This window comes from Ranitomeya imitator, chromosome 5 (assembly GCF_032444005.1).
Source record: "Ranitomeya imitator isolate aRanImi1 chromosome 5, aRanImi1.pri, whole genome shotgun sequence".
In the NCBI taxonomy this organism is placed as follows: Eukaryota; Metazoa; Chordata; class Amphibia; order Anura; family Dendrobatidae; genus Ranitomeya; species Ranitomeya imitator.
In genome coordinates, this window is record NC_091286.1 from 599,293,400 (window position 1) to 599,315,630 (window position 22,231).

A 22,231-nucleotide genomic window follows, 5' to 3' on the forward strand; every position below is an offset into this window, starting at 1 on the left:
CTTTGGCTTAGGTGCCTCCTTCTGGGTATCTGAGTTCCGCCAACGTCAGGCGATACTTGGTAGTGCTTTTTAGCACGGATACCTCCTGCTTAGTAACCGGGTTCCAGTAACGTCAGCTGGTCTTCGGTAGTTCCATTGGCTCTTTGACCTTCGGGTAGCCATCCGAGTTCCAGTTCCATCAGCTGGTTCTCGGCATTTTCTCAGCCTTCTTGTACCTTCTGCTACATTTCCAAGTTCAAGACCCTAAAGACGACGACCCAGAAGACCACCCCTATGATGACGACGACGACGGCGGAGACGACGACGACGGCGGAGACGACAACCATGAAGACGACGACCCTGGAGACGACGACATGGAAGACCGAGAAGCAGAAGAACAAAAGGCTGCAGAACAAAGAGCAGAAAAACATTAAGCATAACACTTAATATCAGAGCAAAAGATATTATCTAAATTATATGCAGAAGAAGACTAAGCAGTGTATGGGGGTGAGTCCGTTCCTCCTCGTGGTGCCCCTTGATAAAGCCTGATGCTGCAGGCCAAACTGAACGCGGACAAATGTAACTTTTGTGACAGGCAGAATGGAAGGTGTAATCTTCAAACTTTTATAGATAACAACTACGGCAATGCCTGTCACAAATGAGGATATGATGAAGAAGTAGAATAGGAAGAATAATAATAGTTGAATAAAATTAATATGAAGAATGTAATCCAAAAAACTAATAGGTAGAAGATGAAGAAGAAGATGAATAAGGTGAAGAAGAAGTTGATGTCAAAGATGCTGATGATGATGAAGATGAAAGTGTGGGAAAAGTAAAAAAAAAGAAGGGGAAGGGCGTGGAATAGTGAAACATCAATATCGGACAAAATAAAAAAAAATGTACATAGTCAATATCTTTGTCACTCCGAACGTCTTTAGAAAAAAAAAAAAATCATGCTATTCTATTTGATTGGGCTAAACCTCTATGCCTTTAATGTCTCCGCCACCTCACCAAATACATCCTACATTATTCTTAGTTGTTTTCCTTGATGTAGAATGAACCTACAAGGAAAGAAAGGGTTTATTTTAATTCCGATATTTTGGTCCCATTGACTTGCATTGGTATCGGGTATCGGTATCGGCGATATCCGATATTTTTTGAATATCGGCCGATCCAATCCGATACCGATACTTTCCGATATCGGAAGGTATCGCTCAACACTAATGTTTAATCATTTTTATGCCCTTATCTTCATTATAGAATTTAAACTTGGAGAGACATATGTTTTTGCTTTTATATCAAAGTAATGTTTTATATTTTCCATGTAATCATGATGTCTCTGAGGAGGATCAGTGTTACCAGTGGATATCTGGCCAAAAGGATGATTTCTTTATTTATAGAGAATAGCAAATGTGACTCCCTAGTGACTAATCTGCTGACTGACCGTGGACATAATGCATTGTATGCAAAACTTGGAGATTTAGGCTCAGACTGACTAATTCATTTACTGTAAAGACCAAAGATTTGTGAATTAGTTTAGAAAAGTGACACTTGAAGCTTAGTAATGACGACAGTTCTGCAAATTTACTTCTAAGAATTCTAAGAATTCTTCATTGATAATTCTCCCAAAAAAATCAGCATAAAATTATCTCCAAAACAAACTTTATTGGAAGTCAAGTATTATTTTATTTGACATACTGGCTACTAGCCTTGCTCACTGCAAAGAGATTTTGCTTTTGCAATTCCCTATAATCATATTCAAGTTGTGGTTTAATGAACATAATACAATGGCAATGCATACGTACAGAAGATAAAAATCAAGCATTACTGTAACCACCCGGAGGATGCTACTGGCTTCATTTAAATTTTCCACTTTGTTTGATAACATTGTGACCCTCGGTGCAAGATATTGCCAATAAACAAAAATAAGACCACCTGGGCCAGGGTCCCCATGGCATGGGCTTACTCTATAGAATGGCCACCTATGGTTCCATAAAAATGATTATCCAACTAAGACTAGGTGTACACGACTGTTTTCTCTCCATCCAAGAAAAATGGTACGATTACGGTAGAATTATTCTGATTAGACTCTATTCAGCTGTTTTCATGGTCCTGGAGAGAAAAAAAATGTCTCCCTTCTCAATTCTTTCAGTCCATGACAATCGGACCACACTCTGATATCATTAAATTGCGGTCCAATGGTTTTCATGTACTCATTGACTAGCATTGCTGATTTTGATCAGACATTCAGATCAAAAATCGGATATGACTCTGATCTCTTTCTTGGACCACTTGGTCTGAGAAAAAAATCGGACATGTACACAGCCCTATAGAATATTATGGGTATGAGTGCTATCTGTGAAAACCATGGATAACATTCACCTGATATAATTGGTCATGCGCACGAGTCCTAACAGTTATCATGATGAAGTTCACTGGTTGTGGTGGTGGGTATTCTGAAATCTTTGCTAAAGGCGCTATGACACGGTAGATTTAACACTTGTGAGGAACGGTTGATTTTGTAACTGTACTCACGTGAGTGGTTCTGAAAAAGAAAGGGAAGATATTATATTGAAAATGCAATCCATTTTGCAGGCAGCATTTGATAGATCTGAATAAGCCGAGCAGATTGATTTATAATCTTGTAGCAAACTATTCAGTACTTTATCGATCTACAATTTAACTCTTTATGACATTTCGAATACAGTAGGTGGTCCTAATTAGTAACTAATAACTATTTTACATGGCATGGACTGGTATGTAAATGCCAAAAGTCACAATACTGTGTTTTTGCTCAGCTTCTGAGTTGTGCACCAATATCATGACTTGTTAGAGTGTTTCTGCCACATTTCTGACATTAACATTTTAAAGAATAACCCACCTATTTGTAGAGTAATAAAATACAAGTTATGCAAATTCTATTCCTTTTTATGCTCAATCTTGCAGCAACCTGCTCCTGAGTAACAGAGGGAGACTCCTGCATCTGTCAAACCACTTAGGTAGATGTTACAGTTGCTACTGCATCTAAGGGGGATTAAATGGGTGGGATCAGAGTTACATTTGATTCTATGCATTACAGCAGGAGCCCGACTATCAGTCTTTCCTTGGCTCCCACAATGTTTGCTGTTGTGCCTGTATGATCCCCATGATGTATTTATATGTTTTGGTGGTTTCATGTAAACCAATCCCGGTTTGTCATACATGTTAAATTTAGGTGATTTAGGCAATTTATGATTTGCAATAGTTTTTCGCATAGTGTATTAGGGTATTTCTTATCCTGCCATATTACCAAGTTTTTTTTTATTACTAACCCACATTTTTTTTACTGATAACATGCATTTAGCAACAAAACAACAATTATTAATTGGCAAAGAACTGACCAGTTATGTTAACCATAGTGACTAATAAAACACTAGCAGACTATGTACAAGAGAACCAAATTTCTTGGAAATTCTATGCATATACAGTGCATGTGCAAGGTTCAGTACTAGGGCCTCTGCTCATTTCCATCTATACCTTTGGTCTCGGACAGCTCATAGAGTTCCATGGTTTTCTGTATCATCTCTACGCCAATGACACACAGATCTACATCTCTGGACCAGATATCACCACCCTACTAACCAGAATCCCACAATGTCTGTCTGCTATTTCATCCTTCTTCTCCACCAGATTCCTAATACTTAATATGGACAATACAGAAGTCATCAACTTTCCCCCATCTCACTCGATTTCCCCAACAGACCTATCCATTACAGTAAATGGCTGCTTAATCTCCCCAGTCCCACAAGCTCGCTGCCTTGGGGTAATCCTTGACCCTGACCTCTCCTTCAAACCACATATCCAAGACCTTTCCACTTCCTGCTGACTTCAACTCAAACATATTTGAGCCCTGAGACACAATACCATTCATGAGTTTATTTGAAAAACAAAACAATTAAATTTTTATGACACTTAAATCCAATTTGCATAATAATTTGGAACACGGTTTAATTTGCAGGAGACAACATCTCAGATTGGAGCAGTTCTGTTTCTTTTCTTCTTCACCAGCTCCAGATCTTTATGAAGACTTCTCCTGACTATAACTTGTCTATGTAGAGTTTGCGAACTAGATGTTTTTGGCTCCTCTTTTAAGGCATATACACACTGCACACCTCTGAAAATAACAAGGGCACATTGATGAAAAAACATCCTTATGCCTCCCCTATAAATACATATGCCTTACATAGTGTCACTAAATATGCAAAATTTGCTACTGTGTCCCCAGTACTTAAAATTTGCTACTACCCCCATAAACAAGCTACTGTATCCACTGAATTAAAAAGAAGGTACTGTGCCCCAAAATAATAAAAAAGTAATTGTGATTTAAAAATAGGAAACCAAAACTGTTGTTCATTAAACCTGAAACTGTAAGCAGTAAACCAGAGATCCCTTATTACTAAATATCCTTTGTTTTAATTTATTCCACAGACATAAGCAAGAAGTCAGATGCAAATAGCAAGTAATTTCTCTCTTTCTTGTTCTACCCAAGTCACACTGGCTTACAAAAACGATTTGCTTTTACCTACACTGAATATGCCCAGTGCAGGGTTTTAGAAATTGACGTATTATTTTTAGCAATAATCTTGCTGACATCTGTCTATTTGAAGGGTCTGTCTTCACTCAACAATGACATGGCCAAGAACAGATCTAAAATGAAGATCTACTGTGACAATCCTCCCCCTGGGGGGAGAGTTGTCAGTGTTATTTTATTCTTCCCACTCAAACAATGTTCTCTTTACTGACAACTATCCACTTTTTTATTGTGATTCTTGAACTACATGTCCTGAAGCTCTTTCCAGTTAAACTGTCCCATGATGTTTCTTGGGTAGGTGTTTGTTGATTCAACCCAAACCAGAAGACTCTCCACTTTCTCCGGCTCATCATCCAAACAAGTCCAAAGGCATTAACATTGCGGCATAACATGGAGTCAGCAATGCTATTACCATATCCTGGAATTAGTGTTTCATTTGGTCAAACAAAAATAGATGGGATACCCAGGGCTGATCCCGAGCACCTAGGCAATGCATTTATGCTAAGTGATAACCCATTTTATAGAAAAGCTTGGACCCCTTCCCTTCAAACTGGGAAAAAGGGTTAAAATTACATTTCAAATCTTGTAATAATAAAACATAGCTGTTAGCTAAACTCTCATCCCACCAACAGCTACCTTTTATGACACTCCCATACACATGAATGTTTGGCTCGGCCTTGTTACATAGTAACATAGGTTGAAAAACGACCTAGGTCCATCAAGTTTAACCTTCGTCCACCAATTGTATATTTCGTCACTAATTTAACTATAACCCACAATATGTTTTCATGAGGTTTTAATAACGAGAGTGTAGAAATTAATTGCGGGACACCTTTTGAGGTGTCTTATTTCCCTTGAGAATAAAAGGATTGGGTGCTCTCTTTCCCAACATTTGTTAGAGGGAAGCTGGGAGGATAACCATATGATTCAGAACCTCTGCTGATCCTATTGAAATGTGTTTGGAGTCCTCAAGAATTTTCCCCCACATTTTGTGGAAGGGGAGTCATAATCTTACTAGAGTGCTACTCGAGAGCAGTAACTGACTATTACCAAGTATGTCTTCATCCTAGCATGAGCCAATTACATGACAGTCTACCACCACTTGCACCGTTCTAGGACCCAATCTAAAGGTACCATCACACTCAGCGACACTGCAGCGATATAGACAACGAGCCGATCGCTGGAGCGTCGCTGTTTAGGTCGCTGTAGAGACGTCAAACACGGCAACTCCAGAACGATGCAGGAGCGATCCAGTGACGTAACGGCGACTCACTTATCGTTCTCGCTGGTTGTTAGCTCCATGTCAAACATTGCTGGCGTCATTGCTTTTGATGTCAAACACGACGATACACGCCGACCTGACGACGAAATAAAGTTCTGGACTTCTAGCTCCGACCAGCGATGGCACAGCGGGATCCAGATCGCTGCTGCGTGTCAAACACAATGAGATCGCTATCCAGGACGCTGCAACGTCACGGATTGTTGTCGTTCTCGTTGCAAAGTTGCTGAGTGTGATGATACCTTAACCCTTCCCTTATCTAAAGAGAAAATTAGATTAGTAGGGGGCTCCGGAAAACCATTTCAAATACAACTATGCTGTCCAACCTTGAAGCTATAAGTAATAAACCAATACTGCAAATAAATCCTGATGTAGAGTCCATGTTTCTAAAATCCCTCCGTATTTATTTTAATGATTTCACAGAAGTCAATAGGATGAATACAAAGGAAAATTTATTAAAATTCTAATATGTTCTCCCCAGCTAACCAAAATATCCACTCAATGGGAGCCTTTCACCCACAAAAGCAATATTAAACAATCTTCATAGTGATATAGGCAGAGTCAAATATTGGTTTTTATTCTTCAAAAATTCAGTTTGACGTCCCCTCCAGCACACAGTTTATGCGGTTTACCATCATCGCATCGTTTACCATGCGATTTGCATTCTCACAGTCATATGGCGATTTGCTGCTTTTCATAATTTTTTAAATGTTCAGTGAAATACTTCAGCCCCTGCTTCAATTAGAGGATAAGAAAGATAAGCTAGTTGGCACGTGACCATAAGTATAAAAAACTCATATGAGTGAGTCTATGACACAGGAACCTGTCAGTAGGATTGTGCACAGTAACCTACAGACAGTGGCTGGTCGGTACCGTTATGCTAATCAAAATGATACCTTGGTTGATGAAATCCGTCTTGTGGTTGTTGTTTAATCTTTATTTAAATCACGGCCGTCTGCTTGCTGAATGTGACTATTTTCAAAAATATTTAGAATTGAGAGTCCTCATTGGTTAATACCTTTTAATGGCTAACTGAAAAGATGGTAACAAATTGCTTTTTTTCAATACATACAATAATCAGTATATAAAATAGGGGGCAGGTCTCCAAGGGATCAGTGACTTGTCATAAGCCATCAGTATGATTACTTAAGCAGAGCAACACATGAAGACCCAAAGGCCCGCCCCAAAGCATGAGAATCTCATTAACTGAAAGCTGAAAATAAAGATCAAACAACAACCACAAGACGGATTTCATCAACTAAGGTATCATTTTAATTAATATAACGGCATCAAACTGTGCCAGTCTGTAGGTTACTGTGCACAATTCTGCTGACTGGATCCCTTTAACCCCTTCCCGACCTTTGACGCATACGCTGCGTCATGAAAGTCGGTGCCATTCCGACCCATGACGCAGCATATGCGTCATGGAAAGATCGCGTCCCTGCAGGCCGGGTGAAAGGGTTAACTCCCATTTCACCCGATCTGCAGGGACAGGGGGAGTGGTAGTTTAGCCCAGGGGGGGTGGCTTCACCCCCTCGTGGCTACGATCTCTCTGATTGGCTGTTGAAAGTGAAACTGCCAATCAGAGCGATTTGTAATATTTCACCTAAAAAACTGGTGAAATATTACAATCCAGCCATGGCCGATGCTGCAATATCATCGGCCATGGCTGGAAACACTTATGTGCACCCACCCCACCCCTCCGATCGCCCCCCCAGCCCCCCGATCTGTGGTCCGCTCCCCTCGGTCCTGTGCTCCGCTCCCCCGTCCTCCTGTCCGCTTCCCCCGTGCACCAATCACACCCCCCGCGCTCCAATCAAACCCCCCCGCACTCCGGTCCCCCCCCCGCACACAGCGACCCCCCCCCCCCGTGCTCCGATCCACCCCCCCGCACAGCGATCCCTCACCCCGTGCTCCAATCCTCCCCCGTGCTCCAATCCTGCCTCCCGTGTTCTGATCCACCCCCCCCATGCTCCGATCCACCCCCCCGTGCTCCGACGCCCCCCCCCCGTGCCCTGATCTCCCCCCCCCCCTTATACTTACCTGGCCGCCCGAGGTCCGTCCGTCTTCTTTCCTGGGCGCCGCCATCTTCCAAAATGGCGGGCGCATGTGCAGTGCGCCCGCCGAATCTGCCGGCCGGCAGATTCGTTCCAGAGTGAATTTTGATCACTGAGATAGGTTATATCTCAGTGATAAAAATAAAAAAAATAGTAAATGACCCCCCCCTTTGTCACCCCCATAGATAGGGACAATAAAAAAATAAAGAATTTTTTTTTTTTTCACTAAGGTTGGGGTAAGAACTAGGGTTAGGGTTAGGGGTAGGGTTAGGGTTAGGGGTAGGGTTAGGGGTAGGGTTAGGGTTAGGGTTAGGGGTAGGGTTAGGGGTAGGGTTAGGGTTAGGGGTAGGGTTAGGGCTAGGGTTAGGGTTTCGGTATGTGCACACATATTCTGGTCCTATGCGGATTTTTCCGCAGCGGATTTGAAAAATCCACAGTGCTAAACCGCTGCGGATTTATGGTGGATTTACCGCGGTTTTTCTGCGCATTTCACTGCGGTTTTACAACTGCGATTTTCTATTGGAGCAGTTGTAAAACCGCTGCGGAATCCGCAGAAAGAAGTGACATGCTGCGGAATGTTAACCGCTGCGTTTCCGTGCAGTTTTTCCGCAGCATGTGTACAGCGATTTTTGGTTCCCATAGGTTCACATTGAACTGTAAACTCATGGGAAACTGCTGCGGATCCGCAGCATTTTCTGCAGCGTGTGCACATACCTTTAGAATTAGGCTATGTGCACACGGTGCGGATTTGGCTGCGGATTCGCAGCAGTGTTCCATCAGGTTTACAGTACCATGTAAACATATGGAAAACCAAATCCGCTGTGCCCATGGTGCGGAAAATACCGCGCGGGAACGCTGCGTTGTATTTTCCGCAGCATGCCAATTCTTTGTGCGGATTCCGCGGCGTTTTACACCTGTTCCTCAATAGGAATCCGCAGGTGAAATCCGCACAAAAAACACTGGAAATCCGCGGAAAATCCGCAGGTAAAACGTAGTGCCTTTTACCCGCGGATTTTTCAAAAATGGTGCTGAAAAATCTCATACGAATCCGCAACGTTGGCACATAGCCTTAGGGTTGGGTTGGAATTAGGGTTGTGGTTAGGGTTAGGGGTGTGTTGGGGTTAGGGTTGTGGTTAGGGGTGTGTTGGGGTTAGGGTTGTGATTAGGGTTATGGCTACAGTTGGGATTAGGGTTAGGGGTGTGTTGGGGTTAGTGTTGGAGGTAGAATTGAGGGGTTTCCACTGTTTAGGCACTTCAGGGGGTCTCCAAACGCAACATGGCGCCACCATTGATTCCAGCCAATCTTGTATTCAAAAATTCAAATGGTGCTCCCTCACTTCCGAACCCCGACGTGTGCCCAAACAGTGGTTTACCCCACATATGGGGTACCAGCATACTCAGGACAAACTGCGCAACAATTACTGGGGTCCAATTTCTCCTGTTACCCTTGAGAAAATAAAAAATTGCTTGCTAAAACATCATTTTTGAGGAAAGAAAAATGATTTTTTTATTTTCACGGCTCTGCGTTGTAAACGTCTGTGAAGCACTTGGGGGTTCAAAGTGCTCACCACATATCTAGATAAGTTCCTTGGGGGGTCTAGTTTCCAAAATGGGGTCACTTGTGGGGGGTTTCTACTGTTTAGGCACACCAGGGGCTCTGCAAACGCAACGTGACACCCGCAGACCATTCCATCAAAGTCTGCATTTCAAAAGTCACTACTTCCCTTCTGAGCCCCCACGTGTGCCCAAACAGTGGTTTACCCCCACACATGGGGTATCAGCGTACTCAGGAGAAACTGGACAACAACTTTTGTGGTCCAATTTCTCCTGTAACCCTTGGGAAAATAAAAAATTCTGGGCTAAAAAATTATTTTTGAGGAAAGAAAACGTATTTATTATTTTCACGGCTCTGCGTTATAAACTTCTGTAAAGCACTTGGGGGTTGAAAGTGCTCACCACACATCTAGATAAGTTCCTTTGGGGGTCTAGTTTCCAAAATGGGGTCACTTGTGGGGGGTTTCTACTGTTTAGGCACACCAGGGGCTCTGCAAACGCAACGTGACGCCCGCAGACCATTCCATCAAAGTCTGCATTTCAAAAGTCACTACTTCCCTTCTGAGCCCCCACGTGTGCCCAAACAGTGGTTTACCCCCACACATGGGGTATCAGCGTACTCAGGAGAAACTGGACAACAACTTTTGTGGTCCAATTTCTCCTGTAACCCTTGGGAAAATAAAAAATTCTGGGCTAAATAATTATTTTTGAGGAAAGAAAACGTATTTATTATTTTCACGGCTCTGCGTTATAAACTTCTGTAAAGCACTTGGGGGTTGAAAGTGCTCACCACACATCTAGATAAGTTCCTTTGGGGGTCTAGTTTCCAAAATGGGGTCACTTGTGGGGGGTTTCTACTGTTTAGGCACACCAGGGGCTCTGCAAACGCAACGTGACGCCCGCAGACCATTCCATCAAAGTCTGCATTTCAAAAGTCACTACTTCCCTTCTGAGCCCCCACGTGTGCCCAAACAGTGGTTTACCCCCACACATGGGGTATCAGCGTACTCAGGAGAAACTGGACAACAACTTTTGGGGTCAAATTTCTCCTGTTACCCTTGGGAAAATAAAAAATTGCGGGCTAAAATTCATTTTTGAGAAAATAATTTTTTTATTTTATTTTCATGGCTCTGCGTTATAAACTTCTGTGAAGCACTTGAGGGTTCAAAGTGCTCACTACACATCTAGATTAGTTCCTTTGGGGGTCTAGTTTCCAAAATGGGGTAATTTGTGGGGGATCTCCAATGTTTAGGCACACAGGGGCTCTCCAAACGCGACATGGTGTCCGCTAATGATTGGAGATAATTTTCCATTTAAAAAGCCAAATGGCGTGCCTTCCCTTCTGAGCCCTGCCGTGCGCCCAAACAGTGGTTTACCCCCACATATGGGGTATCTGCATACTCAGGACAAACTGGACAACAACATTTGTGGTCCAATTTCTCCTATTACCATTGGCAAAATAGGAAATTCCAGGCTAAAAAATCATTTTTGAGAAAAGAAAAATTATTTTTTATTTTCATGGCTCTGCATTATAAGCTTCTGTGAAGCACCTGGGGGTTTAAAGTGCTCAGTATGCATCTAGTTAAGTTCCTTGGGGGGTCTAGTTTCCAAAATGGGGTCACTTGTGGGGGAGCTCCATTGCATAGGCACACAGGGGCTCTCCAAATGCGACATGGTGTCCGCTAACAATTGGAGCTAATTTTCCATTCAAAAAGTTAAAAGGCGCGCCTTCCCTTCCGAGCCCTGCCGTGTGCCCAAACAGTGGTTTACCCCCACATATGAGGTATCGGCGTACTCGGGAGAAATTGCTCAACAAATTTTAGGATCCATTTTATCCTGTTGCCCATGTGAAAATGAAAAAATTGAGGCGAAAATAAATTTTTTGTGAAAAAAAAGTACTTTTTCATTTTTACGGATCAATTTGTGAAGCACCTGAGGGTTTAAAGTGCTCACTAGGCATCTAGATAAGTTCCTTGGGGGGTCCAGTTTCCAAAATGGGGTCACTTGTGGGGGAGCTCCAATGTTTAAGCACACAGGGTCTCTCCAAGCGCGACATGGTGTCCGCTAACGATGGAGATAATTTTTCATTCAAAAAGTCAAATGGCGCTCCTTCCCTTCCGAGCCTTACCATGTGCCCAAACAGTGGTTTACCCCCACATGTGAAGTATCGGTGTACTCAGGAGAAATTGCCAAACAAATTTTAGGATCCATTTTATCCTGTTGTCCATGTGAAAATGAAAAAATTGAGGCTAAAAAACTTTTTTTGTGAAAAAAAAGTACTTTTTCATTTTTACGGATCAATTTGTGAAGAATCTGGGGGTTTAAAGGGCTCACTATGCATCTAGATAAGTTCCTTGGGGCGTCTAGTTTCCAAAATGGGGTCACTTGTGGGGGAGCTCCAATTTTTAGGCACACGGGGGCTCTACAAATGTGACATGGTGTCCGCTAAAGAGTGCAGCCAATTTTTCATTCAAAAAGTCAAATGGCGCTCCTTCCCTTCCAAGCCCTGCCGTGCGCCCAAACAGTGGTTTACCCCCACATATGAGGTATCAGCGTACTCAGGACAAATTGGACAACAACTTACGTGGTTCAGTTTCTCCTTTTACCATTGGGAAAATAAAAAAATTGTTGCTGAAAAATCATTTTTGTGACTAAAAAGTTAAATGTTCATTTTTTCCTTCCATGTTGCTTCTGCTGCTGTGAAGCATCTGAAGGGTTAATAAACTTCTTGAATGTGGTTTTGTGCACCTTGAGGGGTGCAGTTTTTAGAATGGTGTCACTTTTGGGTATTTTCAGCCATATAGACCCCTCAAACTGACTTCAAATGTGAGGTGGTCCCTAAAAAAAATGGTTTTGTAAATTTTGTTGTAAAAATGAGAAATCGCTGGTCAAATTTTAACCCTTATAACTTCCTAGCAAAAAAAAATTTTGTTTCCAAAATTGTGCTGATGTAAAGTAGACGTGTGGGAAATGTTATTTATTAACTATTTTGTGTCACATAACTCTCTGGTTTAACAGAATAAAAATTCAAAATGTGAAAATTGAGAAATTTTCAAAATTTTCGCCAAATTTCCGTTTTTATTACAAATAAACACAGAATTTATTGACCTAAATTTACCACTAACATGAAGCCCAATATGTCACGAAAAAACAATCTCAGAACCGCTAGGATCCATTGAAGCGTTCCTGAGTTATTACCTCATGAAGGGACACTGGTCAGAATTGCAAAAAACGGTAAGGTCTTTAAGGTCAAAATAGGCTGGGTCATGAAGGGGTTAAGATTTGTCATGTTACAGTGTTTAACTATAGAATTGTAAATAATTCACCAGCACCATCCTTAGTACAGAAATACTGTGCATCATCTGAACCAGCAACAGTACAGAAACACAGCATCACAACCATCATCAGTATATGAATATATCACCAGAACCACTAACACAATGTAAAATACTCACTGTCAGGAATAAGTTCTGCTTGCCGATTCCAATGGTCATCATATGACTACTGTGAGAAGGCCACTGGTAAAATACTAGAGATGAGATATGTGTCACTCAGGACGTTGGCCTCAGTAATGTGAACCTGGAGAAATGCTCCAGCATTCTAAGTGTTCAGAGGGGTTAATCGGCCATGTTAAGGGCTAGGTTTAGTGAACAGCTGAAGAGTGGGTTGGGGGTTGTTCACCATATCTCCACCTCATGGTGTGGTTCAGAAGCTAAATGTGGAGCTTTTGGACTCAGAGTTTGGTGTGTCTTGAGACGAGAGCTCCAGAGCTGTGCTTGTGTTAAAAAACTGTGTTTTTTTCCCTGAGCAGGCAGATTCCCACTGCCACACAGACTGTACTGTACGTTATTTTGTTTTCCCATTATGCCAGAAGGGCTGTGCTTATTTACTGAACTTTGCACTGGTTTATGCAGTATGTTTTAAATGAAAAATGTTCCTGTGACAACCTCCTGGAGCGCTGAGTGAGCCAATCTACCACACTACTCATATGAGATTTTCATACTTACAGTCATGTGCAAACTAGCTTTCTCTTCCTGCTTATCTCAGTGAAGCAGAGGTTATACTATTTCACCAAACATTGAGAAATAGGAAGAGGAGCTAGTCACCATGACTGTAAGTATGCATATCGCGTATGAGTGGTCACGACTCAAACCGCTTAAGCTCTGTATAGAAAGTGGCTGCAAAATTGAAATCTGGCCTTTGGTGCAGGAGAACCAAGATTCACTTCTGCCCATATATTACTTGTTTTTGGCAACAATAGTAGCAGATTTTGGCCAGTCAGTGGATACTGACGTTGCAACCTCACCGATATCATCAAACAAACCCTTTAAGGGACTATCATCAAGGACACCATAATATCCAACTAAAGAACATCTAATTTTTTAGGTTTAGTATATGTGAAGTTAATGTTTTTGTCTTTAAGCCGTAGTGACATTTACACACAGATTTGTTGCTACTTGTAAATTGGATGCTTGGGTTAAACAGTTTTCAGAATTACTAACCCTGGGTGTGATATATGCTCCAAAAACACTCATCTCTTCCTCAGCAAATGAGAAGGCTACAGTTTGTAGTTGCGCGCTGAGCTGACCATTATTCATAAGGAAACTCTGAGATATAATAGCCATATAAAAATGTAACGTACTCAGAGTTTCCACTTACTGTATACCTCAATTACAAATAGTTTTTTATGTTTTGCTTTTTGATGTATAATTAATACAATAATAAAACTAATTATGGAGGTCACTACAGAGGGTTTACAGCATAATGTGAATTATAAAACTGTAGTAGTATGTTCCTACATAGAAAAGGAGCCAAAAGTTCAATATAAAGAAAAACAAAAACTTGCGCTTATATGTTTACTTATAAATGACTTATACCTTTGTTATGTAACAGTGTTATGTAAGGGGAATGTGTTGAAAAAGAAGAAAAGAGGAGAAACAAACCCCCGAAACTAGAGATGTGAGTATCAATCTGCATAGAGTAGAGTTCAAGTTGAATTTTTTATGCAAATTCGAATTCACGCATTTTGAGATTTGATTTGCAAAAAAAAAACTTTTCCCGACATAATTTTTCAAACAGCTAAAGCGTCAAAGGGCAGGCCAATGTAATTTTATGTAGCCTTGATGACTTCCCCATAATGCCCTGTAGCTATGACATCTTATGGATTATCATATCTTCAACAGTGGTGGCCAGTACTGGGGCCATCATAGATCAGCAGTTCCCAGTGGGGTACAGTTTGTATGGCAGTCGTTTTCCATCTCCAGTGTCACTGGGTAAGTCTTTTCTGTAAAATGTAGGCTCTTAAGGTCAGCAGGGTCCTCTCTTTCTCCTGTAGAGTGTAAGCTCATATGGTCAGTAGGGTAATCTCTATTCTGTAGGGTGTAAGCTCTTATGGTTAACAGGGTTATCTCTATTCTGTAGGGTGTAAGCTCTTATGGTTAGCAGGGTCCTCTCTTTCTCCTGTAGAGTGTAAGCTCATATGGTCAGCAGGGTCATCTCTATTCTGTAGGGTGTAAGCTCTTATGGTCAGTTGGGTCATCTCTATTCTGTAGGGTGTAAGCTCTTATGGTCAGCAGGGTCCTCTCTTTCTCCTGTACAGTGTAACTCTTATGGTCAGCAGGGTCATCTCTATTCTGTAGGGTGTAAGCTCATATGGTCAGCAGGGTCATCTCTATTCTGTAGGTTGTAAGCTCATATGGTCAGTAGGGTCATCTCTATTCTGTAGGGTGTAAGCTCTTATGGTTAGCAGGGTTATCTCTCCTCTCCCCATGTGTATTTTCTAAGCAACGACAAGCTTTCCAGTATTGAGATGTGTGCAAATCTATTTGCTGCAAATCAATATTTTTTCTGCAAAGTTGGTGAATTCAACATTCCAAAAGATTCACTTATCTCTACAAAAATCCAAGCATTTGGAACAAAAGCAGATAAATAACCTCTGGCACTATATATTGTAAATCTGGTTCAGGGGATATCCATCCCACATCGAATCCTCGTGGAAAATATTTTTGAGATTATACTAGATGTTAGACTAAATGTTATACTGCTCGAATACATGTATTAACAAATGGCCAAAAATGGGGTAGCATGCAGTCCTTATACTTTAAATGCCCCCTTTAAAGTACAAATGTACTTAAGTCTGTGAATGTAGCTGAATAAGGGCTTGTTTTTGAGGGATGTGATATTCATTCATACTAATTTGCAGAACTAATTACTTTGTTATTACTGTTTATTCTTATGTTCGGATAGCAAAATTAACAAAAAAAAATTTTTTTTAAGTTCCACTGCAGTGTGACTGGGAAGTAGCTAATTGAGGAACATATAAAAATGATTCACTGGGTGACCCCTGGTGCAAGACTGAGTAGTCAAAGGATAATTTAGGGATTCCCGTTTTCAATCAAGAGAGTTTCTATACAGTCTGATGTGGTCAATGATGATTAAGCCATGTGTGACACACCCAGTTGACAAGGAGATTAATATCAATAGTGCTAAGGATCCCATCAGTGTCGGAGTAGAGTGGCATGGACCCATCAGGAAGATTGCCTCTGGGGCCCACTGTTCACCTGTATGCAAATATTACACCACCCTTATTCACTAATTTACCTCTGCTTCTATAAAATAATGAGGTAGTTTGTTGAATGATTGATGATGAGATGCTGCTGTTATTTGTGCATAGTAAAGCAAGTGTATTGTGCCATTCACTGCTCATGTTGGGGTCAAGTGGCTCACTCCTGCACAGGGGCTTACCAGGGGATTCACCTGTTCTCCTGTGGGCTAGTCTGAGCTTGGATTCCATAAATGTGAGAGAAACGTTGGCTGACCAGCTGAATAATAACATTTGGTCCACACTTTAAAGGGGTAAGCTGACTCCTCTCACTTTTCCATTGGAAGATGATCAGCTCTGGTGACATCATGTCTATAGATATCTGCCAGGCCATGTGCACGGTCCAATTGGTGCCTTTAGGTGTGATGCTCACCATGCTCATCTCCCAATATAATGGCAGGTTATACACATTAGCCTTTTGGGTAATAGTTGTCGACATGTGTTTTCACTAGGAAGAAGAGAATATGCCATGGGCTGACAGCTCTGGCAGTGGCTTTCCCCTCCAGCTTCTCCCCACTCAAAATGAAAGATCTCTCACTATACACACATGATGTGGGAGCTCGTCCTGTGGTTAGGGAGCATGAATCACCTGACAAGTTCCTTTTAAAGATGTGGTCAGGAGAATAATGGTTGGGAGATGGTGCTCTTTAAGCACCAAACCCAGAGACTCTGGTAGTGGTGATAGGGAACCACTAAACAGTAGCTAGTATAGGCAGATGGCATGACTAGAATGTCTGTCTATATAAGAAGGTATTTAATCAGACAAGACATTACATGTGTCTCCATGGAAAATGAGAGGAAGAGACACCTGTCTTGTAAATGTGTGCATTCCTTACTAGACTGTGGAAATATAAATAATAAAAGCAAAAATAATATACATTCTGTAACTAGAAAGAGCTTCAGGACATGTACTGTAGCTCAAGGGTCACAACATGCAAATAGTGGAGAGCTGGCAGGAAAGTGAACATTTTTGAGTGGGCAAAGTAAAATACGAATGACCCCCTTGCCCCGAGAGAGAGAGAGAATTTTCTCAGTAGATCTTCCTTTTTGATCTGTTATTGACAGTGTTATTGCTGAGTGAAGGCAGACCCTCCAAATAGACAGATGTCAGCAAGATTATTGCTATAATGTTATGCGAATTTCTAAAACACTATACTGGGCATATCCAGTGTAGGCAAAAGGAAATAGATCTTGTAAGAAAATGTGAATTGGGCTGCTTCCATAAGGTTCTCTGTAGCTTCAACACACAGACTGCTTAGGTTTCCTAGCTGACCCTTGCAGTCTGTATTCAGAGAAAACCGTGTCATGTCTCTCTCCCAGCTACAGTTGCATATATTATTCAGAAATTTAATATCCATGGGACTGTAGCCAACCTCCCTTAACGTGGCCACAGGAGGAAAATTGATGACAAATCAAAGAGACAGATAATACGAATTGTAACAATAGAGGCCAGAAAAACTTCTAAACAGATTAAAGGTGAACTTCAAGCTCAAGGAACATTAGTGTCAGATCGCACCATTTGTCTTTGTGTGAGCCAAAGTGGACTTCATGGGAGACGACCAAGGAGGACACCACTGTTGAAAAAAAAATCATAAAAAATCCACACTGGAATTTGCCAAACTACATGTTGACAAACCACAAAACTTCTGTGAGAATGTCCTATGGACAGATGAGACAAAAATGGAACTTTTTGGCAAGGCACATCAGCTCTATGTTCACAGATGGAAAAATGAAGCATATCAAGAAAAGAACACTGTCCCTACTGTGAAACATGAAGGAGGCTGGTCTGGGGCTGCTTTGCTGCATCTGGCACAGGGTGTCTAGAATCTGAGCAGAGTACAATGAAATCTCAAAAATATCAAGGGATCCTAAAGCGAAATGTGCTGCCCAGTGTCAGAACACTTGGTGTTAGTCTCAGGTCATGGGTCTGGAAACAGGATAATGACCCAAAACACAGCTAAAACACCCAATAATGGCAAAGAGGAAAACATTGGACTATTCTGAAGTGGCCTTCTATGAGCCCTGACCTTAATCCTATTGAGCATCTTTGGAAAGAGCTGAAACATGCAGTCTGGAAAAGGCAACATTCAAACACAAGACAACTGGGAGCAGTTTGCTCTTGAGCAGTGGGACAAAATACAACATCGCCTAGACTGGACAGTTTGCGATTGGGATGCAAATGTCCTTGGAGATCCACAATTACAACTTGTTCTTCTTCATGAAAGTTAGGCTGTCTACACTTTCAGGGGACAGCCAGCTGTGCTTATCAGTCAGGACACAACCAGCAGTGCTGAAGACACGTTCTGAGAGAACACTGGCTGCCGGACATGAAGAAACTCCAATGCGTGAGAGGTGAGCTTAGACCACGCATCCATTTTAGAAGATCAAAATGTGAACCTGTCCAAACCCTCCATGATGATATTGATATTCAGTTCTACATATTTCTGCACGATCCACTCCATTTGTTCACTATGTGACAGACTTTTAGTCTGTTGTGCTAGTGCATGAGCTGGTCTAAAAAATGTGTCAAAGGACTTAAAGAAATTACTTCTGCCACTTACACTAATGCTGCTGTTGCTACTGCTAATATTTTGACATTGAAGAATTGATGTGCCAGATGTTGGAAGTCTAGAGCTGCAATGCACACTGTGTTCCTCACTATCTTGGGGAAGGACCCTCTTAAGGTTGTATAAAAGCGTGTTTCGATACTACAGTATTCGTTGGTCCCCTTCCAGGGCGGGAAGCATCTGGCAAAATTTACTCTTATAACGTGGATCTAACAGAGTGGCCACACAGTAATCAGCTCTATTTTGAATTATAACTATACAGGGATCATGTTGCAGATAGTGCAGCAAGAAGTCACTCATATGTCGGGCTCTTGCATAAGGTCCGAGCCCATGCTGTGTTGGTGGCTGGGTAACACTGATACTTGTTTCCTCCATCCCCTCCTACCAACCAAGCAATGGAAAGGGGATGATTATCCTTTTCATTTCCAGACAGTTGCTCACCCATCACCTCTTCCTCCTTCATTTATTCCTCAGCTCCTGCACCTTCACTTACACTTTGCCTGTTATCACCAGCCCCCGTCAACCGCAGTAATCCACCCTACCTTGGCACCCGCCTGTGTGACGACAGTATTGAACTTTGAGATAATGTTATCCCTTCCACATCCTCTTCTGCTTCCTCCTCTTCCTCTGGGACCACCACCTCCTCCCGCAGGCTATTCAAAGTCTGCTCCAGCATATAGATGACCCGAATAGTGAAGCTGCTGATGGCATTGTCAGTGTTAACCATCTTAGTAGCCATTTCGAAACTGAGCAGAAAGGTGCTGAGGTCCTTAATCTGTGCCACTCCATAAACGTGATATGTGCCTCCTCCATACTGCGTTGGCTCAGGCTATATGACATGACATACTGTGTCAGGCTTTTTGCTGCCACCACAGTAGCTGCAAATCTATAAAGGCACGGATGATTGACCTCGTGGAGACCAAAACATCCAACACCGCGGAGACACCATCACGTGTTTCTCAACGCAGTGATCCAGAACACTGCCCCCAAATATGCAAATGCATGTAGAGGAGCTGCGGAGACACCATCACATGTTTCTCAACGCAGGGAGTGAATAGCCAGGCCTTTCCCCGGGAAGGAACAACCAAGGGAAGGGCAGCATCCAATAAAGGAAAACATCCAATAAAGGAAAACCACCTATGCCAAGCATGGTATCCATCCACAGACAGCTGTTTCGGGGTTTTAGCCCCTCATCAGTGTGGAGTAGGAAACTGGCTATCAGGAGCAGTGCCTAGTAGAAAGTCTATAAAGGCACGGAAGCCAGTTTCCTACTCCACACTGATGAGGGGCAAAAACCCCGAAACAGCTGTCTGTGGATGGATACCATGCTTGGCATAGGTGGTTTTCCTTTATTGGATGTTTTCCTTTATTGGATGCTGCCCTTCCCTTGGTTGTTCCTTCCCGGGGAAAGGCCTGGCTATTCACTCCCTGCGTTGAGAAACATGTGATGGTGTCTCCGCAGCTCCTCTACATGCATTTGCATATTTGGGGGCAGTGTTCTGGATCACTGCGTTGAGAAACACGTGATGGTGTCTCCGCGGTGTTGGATGTTTTGGTCTCCACGAGGTCAATCATCCGTGCCTTTATAGACTTTCTACTAGGCACTGCTCCTGATAGCCAGTTTCCTACTCCACACTGATGAGGGGCAAAAACCCCGAAACAGCTGTCTGTGGATGGATACCATGCTTGGCATAGATGGTTTTCCTTTATTGGATGTTTTCCTTTATTGGATGCTGCCCTTCCCTTGGTTGTTCCTTCCCGGGGAAAGGCCTAACTATTCACTCCCTGCGTTGAGAAACATGTGATGGTGTCTCCGCAGCTCCTCTACATGCATTTGCATATTTGGGGGCAGTGTTCTGGATCACTGCGTTGAGAAACACGTGATGGTGTCTCCACGGTGTTGGATGTTTTGGTCTCCACGAGGTCAATCATCCGTGCCTTTATAGACTTTCTACTAGGCACTGCTCCTGATAGCCAGTTTCCTACTCCACACTGATGAGGGGCAAAAACCCCGAAACAGCTGTCTGTGGATGGATACCATGCTTGGCATAGGTGGTTTTCCTTTATTGGATGTTTTCCTTTATTGGATGCTGCCCTTCCCTTGGTTGTTCCTTCCCGGGGAAAGGCCTGGCTATTCACTCCCTGCGTTGAGAAACATGTGATGGTGTCTCCGCAGCTCCTCTACATGCATTTGCATATTTGGGGGCAGTGTTCTGGATCACTGCGTTGAGAAACACGTGATGGTGTCTCCGCGGTGTTGGATGTTTTGGTCTCCACGAGGTCAATCATCCGTGCCTTTATAGACTTTCTACTAGGCACTGCTCCTGATAGCCAGTTTCCTACTCCACACTGATGAGGGGCAAAAACCCCGAAACAGCTGTCTGTGGATGGATACCATGCTTGGCATAGGTGGTTTTCCTGTATTGGATGTTTTCCTTTATTGGATGCTGCCCTTCCCTTGGTTGTTCCTTCCCGGGGAAAGGCCTGGCTATTCACCACAGTAGCTGCAACATGTACAGAGTGGAAATCCACTGTGTTGGCACATCACATATCAACCTGTTAACTGGCAACCTCTGTTGTTTGCAACATGCTGGTGCAGCGCAATCACAGATTTCTTAGAGAAGTAATGGTGACTGAGCAACTGGCACTGGGGGACTGCGACGGCAGTCAGCTTTCGGAAACTGTCTGTATCTACCAGGCAGAAAGGCAGCATTTCCATGGCCAACAGATTGGAGATGATGCAGTTCAATCTCTTAGCTTTGTTATATGTAGGAGGAAACAATCTTTTACATGACCACAACTGCAGGACCGTGGGCTGGCTGCAGTGCTGAGAGAGGGCAGTGTACAGTGAACTGGGCAAACTGCTGGACAGTGAGTGAGGTGCAGGTAGAAATGTAACAGTGGATTGATAAAGTTGTTGTGTTCTCCTTTAAGATTGGTCAAAAACAACAGGCATGTACACTTCCGTTACAGCTGATGGTGGGCTCTCAATCAGCCTGATTGGAGTGGGTAAAGAACCGGAGGTTCTGCAGTCAGAGACCTGTGTGACAATACTTGTATGGTAAAGAGGAGGACGAAGAAGCAGCAGATGCAGTTCATGGGGCAGCTGATGGTTGTTGAGGTCTGCTGGTCCACATTTTAGAGCAGTGGTATTGCCAGAGTAACGCATGTTGATTGAACATGTGAAGGTTCATGCATGTAGTAGTCAAATTATTGCACTTTTCCACTCTTCTTAATTTTTTTTTGCAAAGTTGGCAGATAACGTGAGTTGGCTCATCCCTTGCGGTATCAAGAAAGGCCCAAGTTAGGTAACTCTTGCTATTCCTGCAAACTGCAGACCCTTGAAATTTGGTGGCCACAGCCACAGTTGTAGCTGAGGAAGCAGTGCTCGTCGTGGAAGCATCACTCCGTGTACATGTATACAGCACAATGTAACCTCCTCGTCTTCCTCCTCATCCACCTCCTCAGATGACCTACTCAGCTGTGTGCCTCTGTGTTCACGCCGAGTGGGATCTACAACATCATCATGCCTGCAGAGTGCACACACAGGCTTGTTTGGCACAGTACATCCACTGACACATGTGCAGAGTACATACTCAGGTTTTTTGGCAGAGTACTCAGACA